Source organism: Telopea speciosissima, chromosome 2, assembly GCF_018873765.1.
Source record: "Telopea speciosissima isolate NSW1024214 ecotype Mountain lineage chromosome 2, Tspe_v1, whole genome shotgun sequence".
Lineage (NCBI taxonomy): Eukaryota > Viridiplantae > Streptophyta > Magnoliopsida > Proteales > Proteaceae > Telopea > Telopea speciosissima.
This window is the reverse complement of record NC_057917.1, coordinates 71,307,427-71,316,726: the sequence shown is the minus strand read 5'-3', so window position 1 is coordinate 71,316,726 and position 9,300 is coordinate 71,307,427. Positions and strand designations below refer to the sequence as shown.

The 9,300-nt window shown below is 38.4% G+C and overlaps 1 long non-coding RNA gene across 1 annotated transcript; it reads left to right on the top strand.

The window, feature by feature from the left end:
- The first annotated feature begins 2,803 nt into the window (after positions 1-2,803).
- LOC122651553 lies at positions 2,804-7,412 on the top strand. Its single transcript, XR_006331473.1, has 3 exons — positions 2,804-2,847; positions 2,961-3,016; positions 7,370-7,412. It is a non-coding gene; the product is annotated as an uncharacterized LOC122651553 (long non-coding RNA).
- The last annotated feature ends 1,888 nt before the right edge of the window (positions 7,413-9,300 follow it).

The following is a 9,300-nucleotide window of genomic DNA, read 5'->3' as shown; positions in this document are numbered from 1 at the left end:
TCTGTTGGATGTGTTTTTTGGAGACATCCGTTAATTGTATCTCTTCCTTTACTATATATAAGGAGAGGAGGTCTTGCATATTTTAACAACATTTTTAGAATTAATTTCAGTTTCTGTTTTCTTTCTCTATCGTAGTCTGTCGATGTAAGTGAGTTATAGTGAGTATAGCCTATGGACTCTCTACGTAATCACATTTGGAACTGCAACCTATGTGATTTACGAGTTGATTTATATTGTTGGAGGTATAGGTGCATGGTCACCTTTACATCCCTTAGAGATGCCATTACATACAAGCATCATGCAAATCACCCTTTTTCTTTAGAGAAACGCTACCTGGGTGCGTGCTAAATGGCCGCTGCACCCTTGGGATTTTTTGCCTTTTCATGGAAGTGCGACCGTCATTTTGCGCACCCCTGTGTCTGGGCACAAGGACAATGCATTATACACGCTCAGATAGCATCATTCTCCCTTCTTTACTCAATATGCAGGAGATTCTCTCTCTCTCTCTCTCTCTCTCTCTCTCTCTCTCTCTCTCTCTCGTTCAGTGGCTTCTTACTCGCACCAAAAAAAAAAACAGTGGCTTCTTACACAGTTGTTAAAGCTACAAAAATCTGGAAGACATTTTGTAACAAATGTGTAGAATCGTAGAAGCCTATTTCTCCTTCTACCCCTCTCAAAAAACAAAAACAAAAAAAACCTATTCCCCCTGTGAGATAACCACTAGAATTTAGTTAGCCGGTCCAATTGGGTTAAGACCTGAACATTATCCTTTTCAGTCCTTATGAAATTGGTTTGCTTTTGTGATTGGATTACACCATCTGAACAACTGGTCTAGATTATGGAATCTAAGCCTGTTAGATTATTGTTATAGCTAATGTTGGGGTAGGCGGGGTAAAAAAGTAGCCCGAATCGGTTGGACCAATTAGAATTGACCGAAAACCAAATCAATCCGAACCGGATTCTAGTATTTTGGTTTTGCATCTTTAGAAACCAGCATAAAATCGAAAATAAAAGTGATGAAAAATCAGGAAAAAAACTGATAAAAACCAATAAAATTGTTTTTAGTTATTACATTTTTGTTTTTATATATAGAGAAGCAAATCCGATAGCAGACCGATAACAACCGAATCATTATCCCCTCCAATTCGCTGCCCTTCCAATTCTTCTAATTCCTCACATAAGGGTGGAAATAACCACCCTACCCCTGCCCAAAAACATTGCCCAGTGTGGGATCCACTCATCTATTCCCCCTATTAAAGGAATTAGAGGTGCACACGAATTGGAGGTGATAATTATTGGATAAAAGCCTGTTAAAAAAATCGATAAGAACTCAAAACCGAATGAAACCAAACATCACAATGGTTCGGTTCCTATTTGACTTGGTACATATGATAAAACTGAATTAAACCGGTCGGTATTTGGGCCTTTCTTTGTTTTTTGCTTGTAGAACAGAGATTGGGCTTTTTTATACTCACAATGCCACACTTCACTGTGCCATCCATGGTTCTTAATTATCGATCAGATCGGTTGATATCGTCCGGATTGGATTGGTATCGATCATGACCGATCCTAAGATTAGACTGATCTGGCAGGATATTCTTGGATCGTTTCATGGATTAGTCACTTGTCATATTTTGGGTTTTTTGACCAATATTTTGGGGATTTTGATTTTATTTTAAAATTTTTTTACTGATTCATTCCTATTTTTTAATATTTTATCAATACTTTTGACCGACTCAATCCAATTAAACCTGGATTTTGATCATTTTTGACTGATCCAAGCCATGGTTCTAACTATTATATCGGATCGCCCGTATCGATCTTGGACTTTGCCGATATCAATACCTGACCGATACAGGTGCGGTTGCATAGATCGGGTCTGGTATCAGATTGTAACGTGGTATCACCCTTTTCAATGATACTCTATCTCAATTCTCAAATACAATTCCCAATAAATCCCAACCCAAAATGAAATCCCAATTCCCAAGTTTCTGATTTAGTTTTCACGTAAGTCTTGAATCTTAACAAGTTGACATGTGTCATGGTTTTTTTATTTTTGTTTTTTGAATCATATCATGTAATAATATAAGGTACTTATGAGTACAAATAAATTTAATAAAAATGTATTGATGTGACTCACACACTATGACCCTCTTAGAAAATGTTAAGTCTTAAAACAATTTAATTTTCATATTGAATAGATTTTTTTTTGGAATTTAACCCATTTTTTATATTTTTTACAAACTTATTATAATATTTGTTGTATTTTTTTTTAATATTTCACACAAATAAATATTTTTATTTATTGGATTTTTTGGAACTTTTTTTATAAATTAAAATTTTTTTAAAAAAAAATTTTGATTGATACTAGTTCGATACCTAGTCTGATACCAAAAAGATATGTTGAATCAGCATTTTAGCCGATACCATATTGTTTTCCGAGTTATCATACTCGTTCTGATACCGTGCACTAGAACCATGACCAAGACCATTTTAATACGAACCTTGGTTGTTTTTTTTTGGTAATATACGAACCTTGGTTGCCATCTTCCCAATTAAATTCTTTTTCGGTTTCAAAAAAATAAAAAACGTCAGATAGGAATCAAACCAAACTCATGACATTAGTAGAATCAAAGAACAATACCAACTTTTCCACGAAGTTCTATTGGAGGCTTTTAGACGTCAATATAAGATGTGCGTAAGTTAACATCCTGTGCCTTTCTTAGAAAACGAAGAAGAATAATAGAGTTCTTCGTGGTTTGTTGCGGGTTCGGGGTTAGGGCTACCTCTCTTTGAGACTCTCTCCTGCGCAACCTCGATCCAATCCAGCCATGTCTTCCAAGCAAGGTACTCTCTTTCTCTCCCGTTCTCAGATCTTCTTTCTTTTTCGATATTGGGCTACTTGGTTCTGTAATTAAGGATAAACAAACGTGAAAATATCTTATTTTGTGATATTGCAGGTGGAAAGGCCAAGCCCTTGAAGCAACCTAAAGCCGAAAAGAAAGAGTACGACGAGGTATTTTTTTAAAAACTTTGGTATTGTTTTTTATCAACAGTTTTTTCATTCGTCTTCAACCTGTTTCTGTGTTTTGAACCCTTTAAAGAAATTTCTGATAATTCCTTCAATATCATGATATGTTTGTCCTTTATTCATGATTGATTTGGAACTATTCTCTATTTCTAACTTTTATTGTTTTTTTAGACCTTTTAGCTGATGTACTGATCTGTTTTGAGTACCATAGCCAAACTGACTGTTTGCGCATTTAGAACTTCCTTTTAGGCCCCTAATTATATGAAAATTACTAAATTTATGAATAGATCGCTGCTGTATATAGTATATTTCATCTCCCTTTTTTCCTTTAATCCTGATTAGGCGATAATTTTCTTCGTTTGGGAGGTGGTTGGAACAGAAGGAAAATCAATGACTTCGGACTGCCTGTTTGTGTCTTTGTGTGCCTATCAAGAGAACAGTTTATTACTTTGCGCTTGTGGATGTTCCATTCTGTTGTCTACAGGTTTCTGAAAGTAGTGGGAATATGGAGCTTTAAGTACACTATTTTAGCTGTGGAAATCTAGGATTCACTGCTCCTAGGTTTGGGGGTGGGGCCAATTGTAGAATGTTGATTGTTAGCTGTCTTCACCAATTGATCTTTTTGCTGTATTTGTTCCTTATTCTCAGCTGGAGTTACTGTCAGTTTGAACCATAGAATCAAACTTTTCAAGCTTTGGAGCTTATCCCTTCTTTCATCCTTTGTCGTCTCTGTCTGTCTGGTTGGCATGCAGAATTGTGTCTTGGTTATGACATTCTCCTTCCACAATGCTATCTTTGTGACAGTTTTTAGAATTATTAGCAGTCTATAGACACTTTTAAAACTTAATATTACTCACCCCTTTGCACGGAAAGAATCCCTTCGACTTACATTCTATAATAATTAACATCCTACATTTCTTTGTAAACAACATTGAACTTAATATCAACCACTTCATCGGGTAGCAAATTTCGTTCCAAAACCCATAACAGTAAAGAATGTTTACGTCACCAGCAAAAAATGTGGTAATGTAGCATGCACATGTACAACCAGCACACAGTTCAAGCTTGCCTCAAAGAAGACACATAATTCTATTTGCCAAACCCTATCAGCTGTTACATCATCAAAAGTTCTAATCAAATAATTTTTTAAAACTCCCTATTAGACTGTAGATCTAAACCACTTGCTTGCTGAAAACTCAATCTATGACTAACAACCACTCGCTGAAAAATCAAGTTAAAAATAACACTAATGCGTAATTACTTGACAAGAATACTTAAAATTTCGTCAAGACCAGCTCAAAAAAAATATTTCGGTAACATTAAGCAAGCGAGAACATTAAAGCCCTTTCCCGTAAGCTGAGTCTTCTTTGAGGGAGATTGATGTAGATCGAGGAATGAAGAGGGCCCTAAAAAAAAGTTAATGTTAATGAAGTTAATGTTAATGTGACAATAATTTGGGGCTGATATGGACTGCTGGCTTAGAGGAATTGATTTTAGGTGTTATTTTTATTATTAGACGCTTATTTAGTTTCCTATTTGAGTTGTAATCCTATTTGGAAATCCTAGTTAGACTCAAGTTTCTATTTTAAAGGGGATTTTATTCCTAAAAGTTGTCTTAGGTTTTATTATAAATAAGTACGTGGCTGAGCAGAAATGTGACAGATTGAAGAAAAAGAATTATGGTTGAAGCTGTGAGATGCGGCAATGGTGAGAGACCGTGGGTGAGAGGCCGTAGGTGAGAGGATGAGCGGCTGAGAGAGCTGACCCTATCCCCCCCTTCTATATCCCTTGTTCTTTCCTATCCTTTTGTGTTCTTCTTCATATGTAAACATAAAATAGCAATAGAAAAAGAGTTTTTAATAATTTAACTTTGTTTTTTTTATTGTATTGATCCTGCTGCAATCGATCTCCCGCTGGTTTCCCGGTTCAAGGTCGACTCTTGCATTAGAGGTGTCGAGATTTGTGGGCATCCTGATGTCATCATCATCGAGGGGTGATGAAATGGGGTGTCTACAATACTGCAGGGGTATTGTCAAATCCCCATGGTACTCTATCATTATTAGGATTAGTTGGTGATCACGATAGGGGGAGAGTGTCCCTATCAAGAAATGCTTTTGTCTCTATGAGTTTCCTTGTTAGTTGGTAGTTAGCCTTAGTATTATCCATTGTATATTCCTACTAGAAGTCTATTCGTTTTGCTGTTATAAATAAAACAAGGACCACGATAGGATACAGTCTGAATCTATCGTGGTCCATTGCTGTCTTCTCTCCCAACATTTTCTTTTTGTGTGTTGTGTGTTTGTGTGTGTGCGTGTACTAGTCACTAGTAGTTGTGGATAGTCCTTTTTGAAGTTTGAAGGGGCATTCTGTCTAATTATTTTATGGGAGAAAGAATGCTAACCGCTGCTGTGTGGGTATGTACCTGTGCCCAGACACAGCCCGGCGCGAAAAGACCGCCACACCCCCCTGGAAAGGTTGTAAGGTGGAAAGGTCCAGGGGTGCAGCGGTCTTTTCACGCCGGGCTGTGTCTGGGCACAGGTACACGCCCATACACAGCACCGGAAAGCGTTCCTTTTCCCTTTTTTTTGTAGTTTAAAAGTCTTGTCAAAGTTTATCTGTTGTTAGTGTCAGCTTAGCCTCTTGAGCAAACTACTTCATAACTTATTAAGCAAGTTACCTAAATTATAGAGGTCTTATTAGGGATGTAACAGGGACAAGTATTGATATTTTCCTTGTTTAAGAAGAAAATTATTCTGTTCTACACTGGTCCATGGAACCAGTGAGCTCCAAACTTTTTTTTTTTCCTTCATTCTGTAACATTTCTACTTTATTTGTTATTTCTGTGCAAGCCAGACTATATCACTTTAGTACTGTATTTTGCTGCACCATTTTCTGTGATGTACATCCCATCTATTTATGTGGATTATTAAAGGGAAAAAAAAAAGGTATAGTAAAAGTTCAAAGGATCGAAGAGAACTGTTGGATCAAGTTTTCTTGTTTCTTATATATAATTGAGGCCCACTCCATGATCATCCATTAACTGTTGATGAGTTGCGCTGACTTGTGCCATAAAATTTTTTTTGGGGGGGTGTGTTTAAAATCCCATAATTTCTATGCCTCTAAGAAACACAAAATGGAGAACCTGAAATGGTTAAAACAGATTGCCCAGCTTCTAGAGTGTGCTTGTCATCATTTGGTACATGAAGATGGAAATGATGGTCAGAGGCAGTCTTTTCCTCTAATGCTCGAAAATATTAATGTGAAAAACATTTTAGAATAGTAATGAAGGTCATAGTCAGTCTTGTCTGGGTCTTGCATAGGGGATCAATCGCCCCATGGGCTTTTAGACCGCCTTGGCAAGGTGAGGCTGTTTCCTGGGTTTCTGGGTGTGTGCTTAAGTGACTTTGTCACGATCACGTGGTTATTGACTTGAAACACAGCTTAAATGTGTTTTCATTTGTATTATTATATTTGGAAATCCTTTCTAGCCTTTTTGATACATGTAGTAATCTAGAAGGTCATAGTGGCAAGGTTGAACCCAGCCAAGTCCAATGGTTGATCGCATAGGCATCTTAACAATGTTGATCTTATTATTTGGGTTTTGGCATGCTCAATAATCTTGACATCCTTTTTTGTCCTTTCCTAGATTTATGGGTGAATGTTTCTGCGGGGGTGTGTAGCCTCTGCTAGCAGCTCCTCTCTCTTTCTCTGTCCTCCCCCATGAAATAACCTTACTGCCTCCTATTGATTTAACTGATAGGGGCCCCTTATTGGCTCTTGCCTGCCCCCATAGCCTTTGCTGCTGGGCAGGGAACACCTTCCCTTTATTTATGTCATGTGAAGTCATTGTAATTTTAAATCTGAGTAATATGGTATTCTACGGTTTACATGATATTTTATGGGAAAGAGAACGCTACTTGGTCGCTAGTTCCCTGCCCCAGCATGGGGGCCAATGGGAGCATGCACACAAGCATCATTTTGGGGTGGGGGGTTGGGGTTGGGATTTCCGCCTTTCAATGGAAGTAAGGCGGTCATTTCGCACCCACCTATGTCTAGGTGCAGGGGCCACACGACCAGGTAGTGTTCTTTTCCCCATATTTTGTTGATGGGAGAAAGAATGTCCGGCTGTGTAGCGTATGCTAGCACCTCCCTGGGTCTATCTCTCTCCTCCCTCCAATGAAATGACATATTGCCCACCTATTGTGGGTGGAGAGAGAGACACACAGGAGGGCGCTAGCAGTCGCCATGCGTTCTCTCCTTTTATTTATTTATATAATTTTAAGAGTAACATGTTAGGAAGTTTTTCTTTGACTTTCTTTTACATTTTTTTTACTGCAGATTGATAAAGCTAATATTCAGAAGAAGAAAGATGAGGAAAAGGTTCTCCCTCACCCCCTCCCCTCTCCCCTCTCGTCTTCCCCCTTTTGGCTTGCTCTCTTTCTCAATGACAAAAACTAAACCTTGTTTCCTTTTGGCCAGGCACTGAAGGAGCTGAGAGCCAAGGCCCAAAAGGGCTCTCTTGGAGGTGCAGGATTGAAGAAAAGTGGGAAAAAATGAGTGTTCTTGGTGCCATAACAACATTTGTATTCATGCTACTGTGCCAAGTTATATGTGCTGTACCAGTAAACAGTCTTCCGTCGAAGCATGGGATGAAACTCAATTATATGGTCAACAACCAAAACTCTTAAGAGTCTTCTCCATGTAAACTGAAAACACTTGAATTTCATCCTCCTTTCCTCAGCACATATTCACTTGTTAGTGGTGTTTTGCATGAATGAATGTGATTGCTTAGAATTAGGTCAAGGTTAGCATGTGAAATATAAATGCAAAAATTGGTATGTTAGCCTGTTAGGGATCAGGTAGACAATAATTAGAGGTATTTACTTTTAGGGTAAATTGTGCTGCTGGTACCCCACGTTTGGAGTATAAATCCTTTGTTTGAAACTGCACTCGAACAAACCCCAATCCCTTGACCATAATAAGTTAACCTTAGGTTTGCATTTACCAAAACACTCAATTGATAAAGGTATGTATAATTGATCTTATATGGCCTCTGCTCCCTCATGTCTTGACTAAGAATTTTGCGAGGGAAGAAAGCATGATGAAGATGGTATTCGGGGAAGGTGTTGCACTCTAAATGTATGTCTGCATGTTTCCTAAGCCAGCTTTGATCTTCAGAAAAGGTGTTTTTTTTGGGTGCTCAATCTTGAAATAAGTTTTACGCTAAGGTTACCTGAAAGAACTATGACTTGTATCTTTGGACCTGGACCAATCTTCTTTGAGTTACTGGGTTTGTTACCTCTGAAATGATTGTTACTTGGCGGGCCTTGGAGATGATGTTTTCCAAGGGAAGCTTTCAGGTGTATAGAGTGGGTCTCCTATTTGTTGAACCATCTTAATCCCAACTTCCCAATACAAATATCCTCTGGGCTTTTTGCTGAAAAACATTCAGCTTCAATACTAAAAATAAGTCAACAAATGCTTTCGAAAAAGCGACTAACAAAAGGCTAAATCATCACTTAGACTGGAGTTCATGTGAAACACCATCTCCAGAAGGATGTGGATTAGGAATCAAGTTTGATTTGATTTTATTCCGACAGTTAAAACATCAATAGCAGTGTGAGGCATCCTTCGAATGACAGGATTTAAGAAATTGGACTCTGGCAGCAGAATCAGCTTCCATGGATTCCAAACGAATTTCAATCTGAGTCGGTTGGAAGCGGGAACGGAATCAGTGTCAGTGTTCCACATTGGAGTACAGGCAGCTCGCAGCTCGGACTTAAATAATAGATCCTTTAAAAGTTTCTCAGAAGCCCAAGATAATACAGCTCAGACATGGTTGGTGCCTTAACAGATAGTGCAGGCTCCCAAGAGGTCATGTGTTCGACCGTCATATCTTCACCTTTTGCCATGAGACATCCTTTTCCCCTCCCTTCTCATTCCTCACCCCGCCTCTTCCCACTTGTAGTTGTAGTTGAAGTTCCATTGGGCAGTTGGATAGGTAAGACCCAACAAAGAAAGAACACACCGTCCCCTATCTCTTGTTTTCCTCTAAAACTTCAGGCAGTCTAAGCACTGTTTGGAAAGTCAGGAAGTCCAAGCACAATCATAAATTATACACGTAAGATTCCAAAACGGTGAAAGATTATTAGTCCATGGCTTGCATAACTCATGACCAAAAGACTTAAAAACGTTCACAATGGACACCCAAACATTGACAGACATGCACTGTGGGGAAGGGAAAACTGAAAAAGATACGAGAGTTAATC